This window comes from Acinonyx jubatus, chromosome D4 (genome assembly GCF_027475565.1).
Source record: "Acinonyx jubatus isolate Ajub_Pintada_27869175 chromosome D4, VMU_Ajub_asm_v1.0, whole genome shotgun sequence".
Lineage (NCBI taxonomy): Eukaryota > Metazoa > Chordata > Mammalia > Carnivora > Felidae > Acinonyx > Acinonyx jubatus.
The window spans coordinates 16057050-16067035 of record NC_069391.1 but is presented as its reverse complement, the minus strand read 5'-3'; positions in this window follow the sequence as shown (position 1 = coordinate 16067035).

Below are 9986 nucleotides of genomic sequence, written 5' to 3'. Positions count from 1 at the left end.
TGTCAATTTGTGTTGGTTTGTCTGTTTCCCTTATATTATGGGGATTGGACTCCCACAGAATAAGGGCAGAGACTCATAAAAGTAAGGAATGTCCTGGCAGCCCAATGGTCTATGACCCAGAGAGTAACAGAGAAAGGCTTGTATTAGGAAGCCTGAGTCACCTGGGGGACACAAAGATAGGTAAAATACAGAAAGAACGTGAGACTAGGTTTGAAAGTTAGCAAGAACCTACCTTGAGTATTGTTATCGAGGAAACAACTTCAAGGTTTCTGGATGAAGAGTTTCTAGGATCTAGGCAGATAAGGAACCATACATCCAAGTGGTCAGGGATCAGGACAGGGTTTCAAGTCAAGGAGATAATCAAGCACTGGGTAGGGAAACCCAGCTTAAAACTAGTCATTGAGTTTCCATTGCCTTTAGCAGGGGATCTGACATCCTTCACACAGCCTCTCGTGTGTTACGTGGGTTGGCATCATTTGGGACCATTCTTCCATTTATTCTCGTCTCAGCAGATTGATGTCAATGTGTCACGTCCTTTCTTGCTTTCAGGCATTTATATGTAAATCTTCCTCATACCTGGGACACTTTTTCCTAGCCTCTCACGGTTTCTTTATATGGCTAACTCTTACGTGTTTTTCTTTTGGTTTTTGGTTATACCACATTAGTTAAATGTCATCCCCGTACTCTAAGAGAATTCCACAGCACCCTGTACTTCTTCATCATAACAGTCTTCATATTTGGACATATTTGTTTCATTGCCTGTCTTCTCTTTGGAATAAGGGCTGGCAAACCTTTTCTGTAAAGAGCCAGATGTGCATATTACACAGGCTTTGCAGGCTATAAAGCCCCCATTGTTACTACGCCATTCTACTATTATAGGGCAGGAGGGGTATTAACTATATGCAAATGAATGGGCATGTCTGTTTTCCAGTTAAACTTCATTTATAGAAGCAGGTATTGGACTGGATTTGATCCATGGTCATGGTTTGCTAACACTTGCTCTGGGACATAAACTCCATAAGAGTCAGAAGAGTTTGTTCAAGTTGTTCTTCACTGGGTTTCAGTAAGCAGCACAGAAATGGCACAGAGTAGCTGTACAAAATATTTATTGAATGGATCAAGAAATGTAGTCTTACAGATTGGGTCATTCTTGGATATATGGGATGTCTGTGATGTAGAGAGCTCAACATTTGAATTCAGGACTTAGAATCACAACCTCATTGGACTGTGTAGCCAAGACTGTAGGATCACTTTTCAGACATGTTTGAAGTGTATCTAGGCCTCTAGGTGATGCCCATCAAAAGGTAAAGACATCTAGGGAAGGTCTAGTTGGAGGAGTCAATCACATTTATTTAATTTGCATAACTTCTGTAAAAATTACCGCAAAGTTGGTGGCTTAAAACAACAAAAAAAAATGTATTATTTTTACAGTCATATAGGTCAAAAGTCTGACATGGGTCTCACTGGGATAAAAATCAAGGTGGAAATAAGACTGCATTCCTCCCTGGATGCTCTAGGGTAACATCTGTTTTGAGGTCAACTACAGTCCTTGGTTCCTGGCTCCCTTCTTCCGTCTTCAAAGTCAACAACGTTGCATCTCTCTGACCATTTTTCCATAGACAGAGCTCTCTCATCCAACAGTGAGGAAATATTCTTTACTTTTAAGGATGCATGTAGTTAGATTGGACCCAGATTAGAATCTCATATTTAATCAAAGGGCATGATTTTAAAGTATCTATAAGTATATAATTATTAAAAATATCTTACTTTCCAAACAGGCAATTTTACAAAATTGGATGCAAAGAGCAAAAAGTATTAAATGTGAGCCATTATGTTCTTAATGCATTGTACATGGTACTGATTTTTTCCCAAGATTAACGAGCTATAATTGACATAGAACACTATCTAATTTTTTTTCCACAAAGACAGAGCAAGACTCACTCTATGCATTTTGTTTTTCTTTTTTTTTTCTTTTTTAATTCATGGTTTATCTCTGAATTTAGGAATTGCTCTAAGATTTTGTTTTAGTTTCAATTTTTTATTTGAATTCCAGTTAGTTAACATATAGTGTAATATTAGTATCAGGAATAGAGTTTAGTGATTCATCACTTACATATCACACCCAGTGCTTATCACAGCAAGTGCTCTCCTTATTCCCATCACCCATGTAACTCATGCCCCCACCAACTCCCCCCTCCCCAGCAACCCTCAGTCTGTTCTCTATAGTTAAGAGTCTGTTTTACGGTTTGTTTCTCTCTTTTTGTCCCCATTATGTTCATCTGGTTTGTTTCTTAAATTCCCCACATGAGTGAAATCATATGGTATTTGTCTTTCTTTGACTGACTTATTTTGCTTAGCATAGTACACTCTAGTTCCATCCACATCCTTGCAAATGGCAAGATTTCATTCTTTTTTACAGCTGGGTAATATTCCAACAACTTCTTTATTCATCAGTCAGTGGCATTTTGGATCTCTCCATAATTTGGCTATTGTTGATAATGCTCCCATAAACATCAGGGTACATGTAGCCCTTCAAATCTGTAGTTTTGTATCCTTTGGGTAAACACCTAGTAGTGCAATTGCTGGATGGTAGGGTAGTTCTGTTTTTAACTTTTTGAGGATCCTCCATGCTATTCTCCAGAGTGGCTGCACCAGTTTGCATTCCCACCAGCAGGGCAAGAGATTTCCTCTGTCTCTGCCTCCTCACCAACATCTGTTGTTTCCTGTGTTGTTAATTTTAGCCACTCTGACAGGTGTGAGGTGGTACCTCATTATAGTTTTGATTTGTATTTCCCTGATGATGAGAAATGTTGAGTAGCTTTTCATGTAACACTGTATAATTTTAAACTGTACAACCTGTAGATTTGATATACTTACATATGGCAAAATAATTGCCACTGTAGCCTTGAATAACACCTCTATCCTGTCACAAATTACCTTGTGTGTGTGTGTGTGTGTGTGTGTGTGTGTGTGTGATGAGAACATTCAAGATCTATTGTCTTAGCAATGTTCAAGTATATAGTACTATATTATTAACTAATCACCATGCTGTACATTATATCCCCAGAACTTATACATCTTATAACTGGAAGTGTGTACTCTTTAACCAGCATTTTCCCATCTCCTCCATCCTCCAGCCTCTGGAACCAACATTTTGTTTCTATTTTTTTTTCTTTAAGATTCCATATATAAGTAATAGCATACTCTATTTGTCTTCTTCTGAGTGACTTATTTCCCTTAGCATAATGCCCTGAAGGACCATCCATGTTGTCCCAAATGGTAAAATTTCCTTCCTTCTCGTGGCTGAATAGTATTCCATTATATATGCTGCATCTTCTTTATCCATCCATTTGTTGATGAACACAGGTTGTTTTCATGTTTTCACAATTGTGAATAATGCAATGAACATGGAAATGCATGTATCTTTTTGATATCCTGTTTTTATTTCCTCTGGATATATGCCAGAAGTAATATTGCTGGATCATATGGTAGTTGTAGTTAATTTTTTGAGGAACCACCATACTGTTTCCTATAGTGTCTGTATCAATTTACATTCCCACAAATAGTGCATGAGGGTTCTCTTTTCTTCACATCCTCACCTTTTATCTTTTTGATAATAGCCACTCTAATGGTGTGAGGTGATACTGTGATTTTGATTTGCATCTCCCTAATGATAGTGATATAAAGCACCTTTTCTTGTACCTGTTGGCCATTGTACATCTTCTTTGGGAAAATGTCTATTTAGTTCCTGTGCTTATGTTTAAAATCAGATTTTTTTTTGCTATTCAATTATATGATTTCTTTTTGTATTTTGCATATTAACCCTTTATCAAATATATGATTTTCAAATATTTTCTTCTATTTTGTAGGATGATATTTTTCATTCTGTTGACTGTTTCCTTTGTTGTGCAGAATCTTTTTTACATTTGATGTAGTCTTTTGTTGCTTATGCTTTAATATAATATAGAAACACATGTTAAGAATAGGAGAGGAGAAAGACCATTTGGAATTTAAATTCTCAGAAAGTTAGAATATTTTTCAGCCAAGAAAAACTGAGTTCCAATCTCAAATTCTACCTTTACGATGCTGAGGCTTTATTATCATTACTGACCTGTGTGGATCTCAGTTTTTTCAACTATAAAACGATACTAATATTTACCTCACAGTTTTGTTATAAAAATTAAATAAGGTCATATCAGCTAAGTATTTGGTATCAAGTAGTTGTTCAATAAATACTAGTTATTCCAATCACATACTATTGAAGGATACTGGGTACCAGGTTAGCAGAGGAGGCATCAAATTCAGATTTCTCAGGGGTAGCTTAAAGGTATTTGCATTACAAAAGTAAGCCACAGAAGGAAAATGCTGAGAATGTAGAGTAAGCACATTGATAAATAGTTCTAAGTAAAAGCAATTTCAGCCTGAGACCCTTAGGCTGTCTTCTCTCTCTTTTGGTGACTGTCAAACCCCAGAGATATGGCTTCTTATGGTAACAGATATAGAGACAAATTATGCTCCGGATAAGGTCGTGTTTTCCTTAACTACACTTGAAGTCCAGGTGTGTCAACTTACTGTCAGAATGAAGCACAAGAAATCTTGATAAATTTAAAGCAGAAGACAAATTAAGGTGTGAGAATGCGTGTGTATGTGTGCACAAATGCATGCATATATGTATATTCAGAACAAGTAAAACTGATGTATTCCTGGAAGGTAAATTCTGCCCTATCTTTCCATTCTAGTATTTATGAAGTCAACCAGGCACTTTTCCAATTCACTTCATTCTCCATTGCCCATTTATCCCATTTATTGAATCCTTGGGGGATCTCCAGAGAGCACCCACCAGTTGTGCTGATCATGCCTAGGGCTGCACAACTGTCTATTAAGAACTTGATAGCATAAACTCCTTTCAGATCCATTATAAAGTAGTTCTTTCTTCCCAATGACTTCTGGTAGCAATTGGCTTGAAGAAACAGCTTTAGAAGAGGTATTAGCCAATTTGTGAGATTTAAATTTGAAACAATAAAGGAAATGAAAGAAAAAAAAACCAACAGAAACTATTCCTGAGATAAAATACTATGCTTTTAGTATACAGTCTAACAATTTATCAAATCAATTAACACATTTTTATTTGTAATAGTTCTTTGAATTTCTTCGTATTTCCCTCACATACATAAACCAAACTAAAGAGCACAACTTCAGGTAGAACTGATTTTATCATTCACATTTAATGAATAAAAAAAAAGTTATAACCACATCTATCTAAATATCCAGCAGGACTTTGTACTGAATTTCTGTATTTCTAAAGTTACCCACACTGTAGGTGACTTCCTTGCAACTAAGACAGGCTAATAATTGAATACAGGATACTTGGGGTCTAGTACTCATGAAAATGTCTTTTTTGAAGACAAAAGCAAAGGTCAGGCTATGAAGTCCAAAGAAAATTTGTACTCACAGTTCCTCCTTGCTAGAGATATTAATTGTAAAGTTCACAAAGTTCAACCCCCACACATTAACACTGGTAGATACTAATTACCATGTTATGATTTTAATAAGACTGTTACTGGCAATGTTACTTTATGTTTTGGTAGTTTGGTGGAGTGTGTGTGTGTGTGTGTGTCCAGAAATTAAAATTAGTGTGATAGGGGGATGGAGAACTTATTCAAATCCTTAGAAATGCACCTCTGGAAATATATTATGGGAGCTTTCTGGGACTATGGCATCATGGAGAAGCAAAGTGCTGTGGTCTCCATGGTGGGAGGCAGTGAATTGAAAGAGTGATTTAGGGCCTGTTAACATAAATGAAAGGAGACAAGCCTGACCTATGTGCAACAGCCTCTCCACAAAGTTTAGACAAGGCAAAGATGTTTCTTTTCTCTCTGTCATTCTCTCTCTGCAGCCAGCAGATGAGTATTTCATAGTGAAATAATTCAAAGTGAAAGAACCCATGGGTAATGCAGCAACAGTCATCGAACATTCCTTAAGCCATTTGATCTCACTGAAGCATCCACATGCCGTATCTGCCTTTTTGCAGACAAATTCCATGCATTCAATTGGGTTTAAATCTTTCTTTCCATTCTGCCTCTCTCCTGTCCCTAGATACTGATAGGATTATCTAGCATTGGGCAAAACATGAGCATAAGTTTTAAAATGGGCCCTTTTATAGTCTTCGTCAATGTCTCAAGTCAGAACCTGATTAGTCCCCCACACTCAGAATCCCATACAGCTTTATTCATCAATGCCTAAGTAGTTGTATATAAAGTTAAAAATCTTGTAGTCATATACTTTCTCCACAAAAGTTTGTGTTTTAGAAAAAATATTATTGACATTTACTGAAACTTTAATATATATTTGTCCCCAAAATAGATGGTATAAGATGTCACAAATAGTACGTTCTCAACAAACATTTCACCATAAATAATGTGTTTGGATGTGTACTTTGACTAGGAAGTCTCACAAACTCAGAAACTAAGCTTGGAATTAATTAATGGAGAAAATATCGAACATATAATAATCAGAAGAAACATTTAGCACAAATGATGGAAATCAAATATATCCGTTTGCATTACCTAAAACATTTCCAGGTTTAGAGGGGAAAAACAAAAACAAAAAAACAATAAAATGGTCACACTCATTTAATGCTATAAAATGATATATCGGGGCGCCTGGGTGGCGCAGTCGGTTAAGCGTCCGACTTCAGCCAGGTCACGATCTCGCGGTCCGTGAGTTCGAGCCCCGCGTCGGGCTCTGGGCTGATGGCTCAGAGCCTGGAGCCTGTTTCCGATTCTGTGTCTCCCTCTCTCTCTGCCCCTCCCCCGTTCATGCTCTGTCTCTCCCTGTCCCAAAAATAAATAAACGTTGAAAAAAAAATTAAAAAAATAAATAAATAAAATGATATATCTTCCGCTTTCACTCTCTCTATGCTTTCGGCTTTCTGTTATACATTCCAGACTGGCTCACATGTTTATAGAAATCAAATTCTGTTTGGATTCTTGGACAAGCAATTAATGCTTTCCCATACCCGTAGAAAATCATATTCAGCACCACGGATAGAGCAAAATTGCTCCTTTCTGAACTACAGCTGTTTCCTGAATTTTTTCCCCCTGCTAAGACACCCAGACACACGTCTGTCTCTTAATTGCAAGAGGGGTTGTTACAAGACATCTTGAATTTTAACAACCTATTTTAAAATTAAGGAAATGGACTAAAAGCAGACCAGGGAAACCTTAAGTACTTTTGCAGGATGCAAAAATTGACATCCCAGAAAGTATGTAAAGACCTTCAGAGACAAACACTGATATTATACATATGAACAAATGGGTTCATAGTTAAAAATTCTGATCTTCATAAAAAGGGAATATCTCTTAGGGCACCACTTTTTTGCCATACTATATGTTTATTATTGTTTATTTAATGTTTGGTAGGTCTTTACCTGTGCTTCTTTTAGTTATGATGTTAATTAATGACAGATTATTAGGAATATATTATCAATTGAGACAGCAGCTCATTTTATTAAAATAAAAAATACTATAAATCAAAAACTAATATTTGTGTTAGTTTAATGATTTCCTTCTGATAGTTTTGTGCTTTTCATGAAGTCTAATGTTGCGATTTTGTAAAGAATTCTAATAGTGAAAAGAAAAAAAAATTGAAAGTTTGGTTGACTCATATGCACAAGATATAGTACTATGTGCTTTCCTTGGTTTATCTCATTACGTTTTCATTTAATCATCAAACTTTGTGGGGAAATACATATTTTTCTCTAAGTTATGAGAACTGAGACTTGAATGGCTTACATAATTTGTCCAAAATCAAACAGTTGCTACCTGTGTATATGTTTTTGTGTATTTTAACAGACGCTTTTGTCATATTTACTATTGGCCAAGGATTTTTTTAAACAATGTATAAGAATTAAAGGAATTATTTTGAAAGAATTGCTATTATATCCATTTTATAGATGTGGTAATGGAAGTATCCTAAAATTGAAAATACACATTTACCTAAAATACCACATTCACAAAGGGATGAAATCAAGATTGGAACCCCAAGAGTCTAACTTCAAAGTCCACACCTGTAACCAACATCCTAAGCCTTTGGAAAGGTTACTCTGAAGTCTTAAAAATTACGTACTTTTTAGCTATTTACTGCTTACATTCATCATGTGTATCCCTTTTAATGCAAGGAACTTTGAACCATCACTTCATCATTATGTATAAACAATTTTTTTGTCACATCAATGCCTCATTTTTCTTTAAGATTTGGGAAGCTACTTCATTGCTTCCAAAAGCACTTGGAATCTTAGTTCAGTTGTCCAGAAATCTAAAGGACAATCAATGCAGTTTTGTTCTTATCGTGTGCATCCTTGTCCACCATCAAATTTCAAGCCCTCTGACCTGCTCTTGCCCCCCCCACACACACACACAAACGCACATTCAATTACATATGTTATCATGTTATCACTTTTGTTTATAATAATCTATACTTCCTGCTTTCTGAAATTTCTCTTGGCTCTTCTGTGCCAGTTATAACCTCAACTGCCTTATAAGTGCCCCCCTTTATATCAGAAACCTTCTTGCAGAATGTTCCCTCACCTTCCTTTGTTTCTGAAACCAACTCTCCCCTGACAACACTTCTTCTCTGAAGCCTGTTTATTATTTCTCACCTTATAGTCTCTGAGGTGATGTCACCATTCTCTAGCTTGTCTTTGCTTCTATTACAAATCTTTCTTATGTTCTCTTATAAAAAGCTCTTCTTTGAGTCTCACAATCTCCAACTGTGCATTTTATTGATTTATGGACCCCTTTTAGTATCTTATACAAGTAACTGACCCTTTCCTTCCAAAAATGCACAAATGTTTTTAAAACAATATTTGAGTTCCTAGTTATAAATATATAAGTCTCACAGTATCTGCCAGAATCCCTGGATTTTAATCTCTCTTTACTACTCATTAATGTCATATATTGAACACTATTTCATTGCACACACCATTTAGGACTTGGATTCTTGTGTTCCGCTGAACTCCACCTCTCACCTTTAGTCTGAGTTAGATCACCACTACAGCCATACTACACTCAACATTTCTCAACCTCCTTGAATCAACAGCCTTCAAAGTCACTTCCTTAAGTAACCCAGCTTAGAACACACTATTATGCAACAGTATCAACATCAAATATTTATTGATCTACAATTCTATATGGGACATGTAATAATAGCATTTAGTAATATAATATGATAGACATTGTATTTAAACAGCTTATATGTATTAACTTTTAATTCTCATCATGATATTTATTAACACTTCTGATTTTAATAAAGAAAGTAAGCCAAGATTGGTTAAATTGCCTATCCTGTTTTATAGACCTATATAAATATTCTAGAAGCTAGGACTTTAATCAAGAAAAATGTGGCTGTGAGGCCCAGTCTCAACTATATCACTATAATCAAGCTTTGTGGTCTATGAGAAATTGACATAAGTAAAGAACTTAATTGTGCTAGGTAAATAAACAGTCAGATTGCCTTTTGATGTAGTTGTGTAGTGGTATGCCTAACACAGAGCCTAAAATGTAGAAGGCAGTCATAAATATTAGTTATGTTTCTTTCCATATTCTTCAGGGTGCCTTCATATAAGGATTATTCAAAAAGAAAAAAGCTAGCAGCAACTATTTAGACACTGAAGAATAGACTTTAAGTGTCTAAAGATTTTAGATGTGCATATTTTAGATCTTCAGCTGCATGCGCAGAGATTTATACACACTGTATCATATCTACGCAAGATTGAAATTTCTCATCCAAGCTCCATTTGTTGAGAACCTGAAGCCCCGAGAATGTTTCCTTTGACAAAATCCCAACGGCTCTTAAATCATCTATCTCCAAGGAAAGTGAAAGAGAAGGGATGCATGGGAGGCATGAAGGAGAAATATCATTTTGAGAAACAGAATCCCCAGGGAAATGGGGCCGTTCTGCTAAAATGAATTTATCAGCCCCTTGTG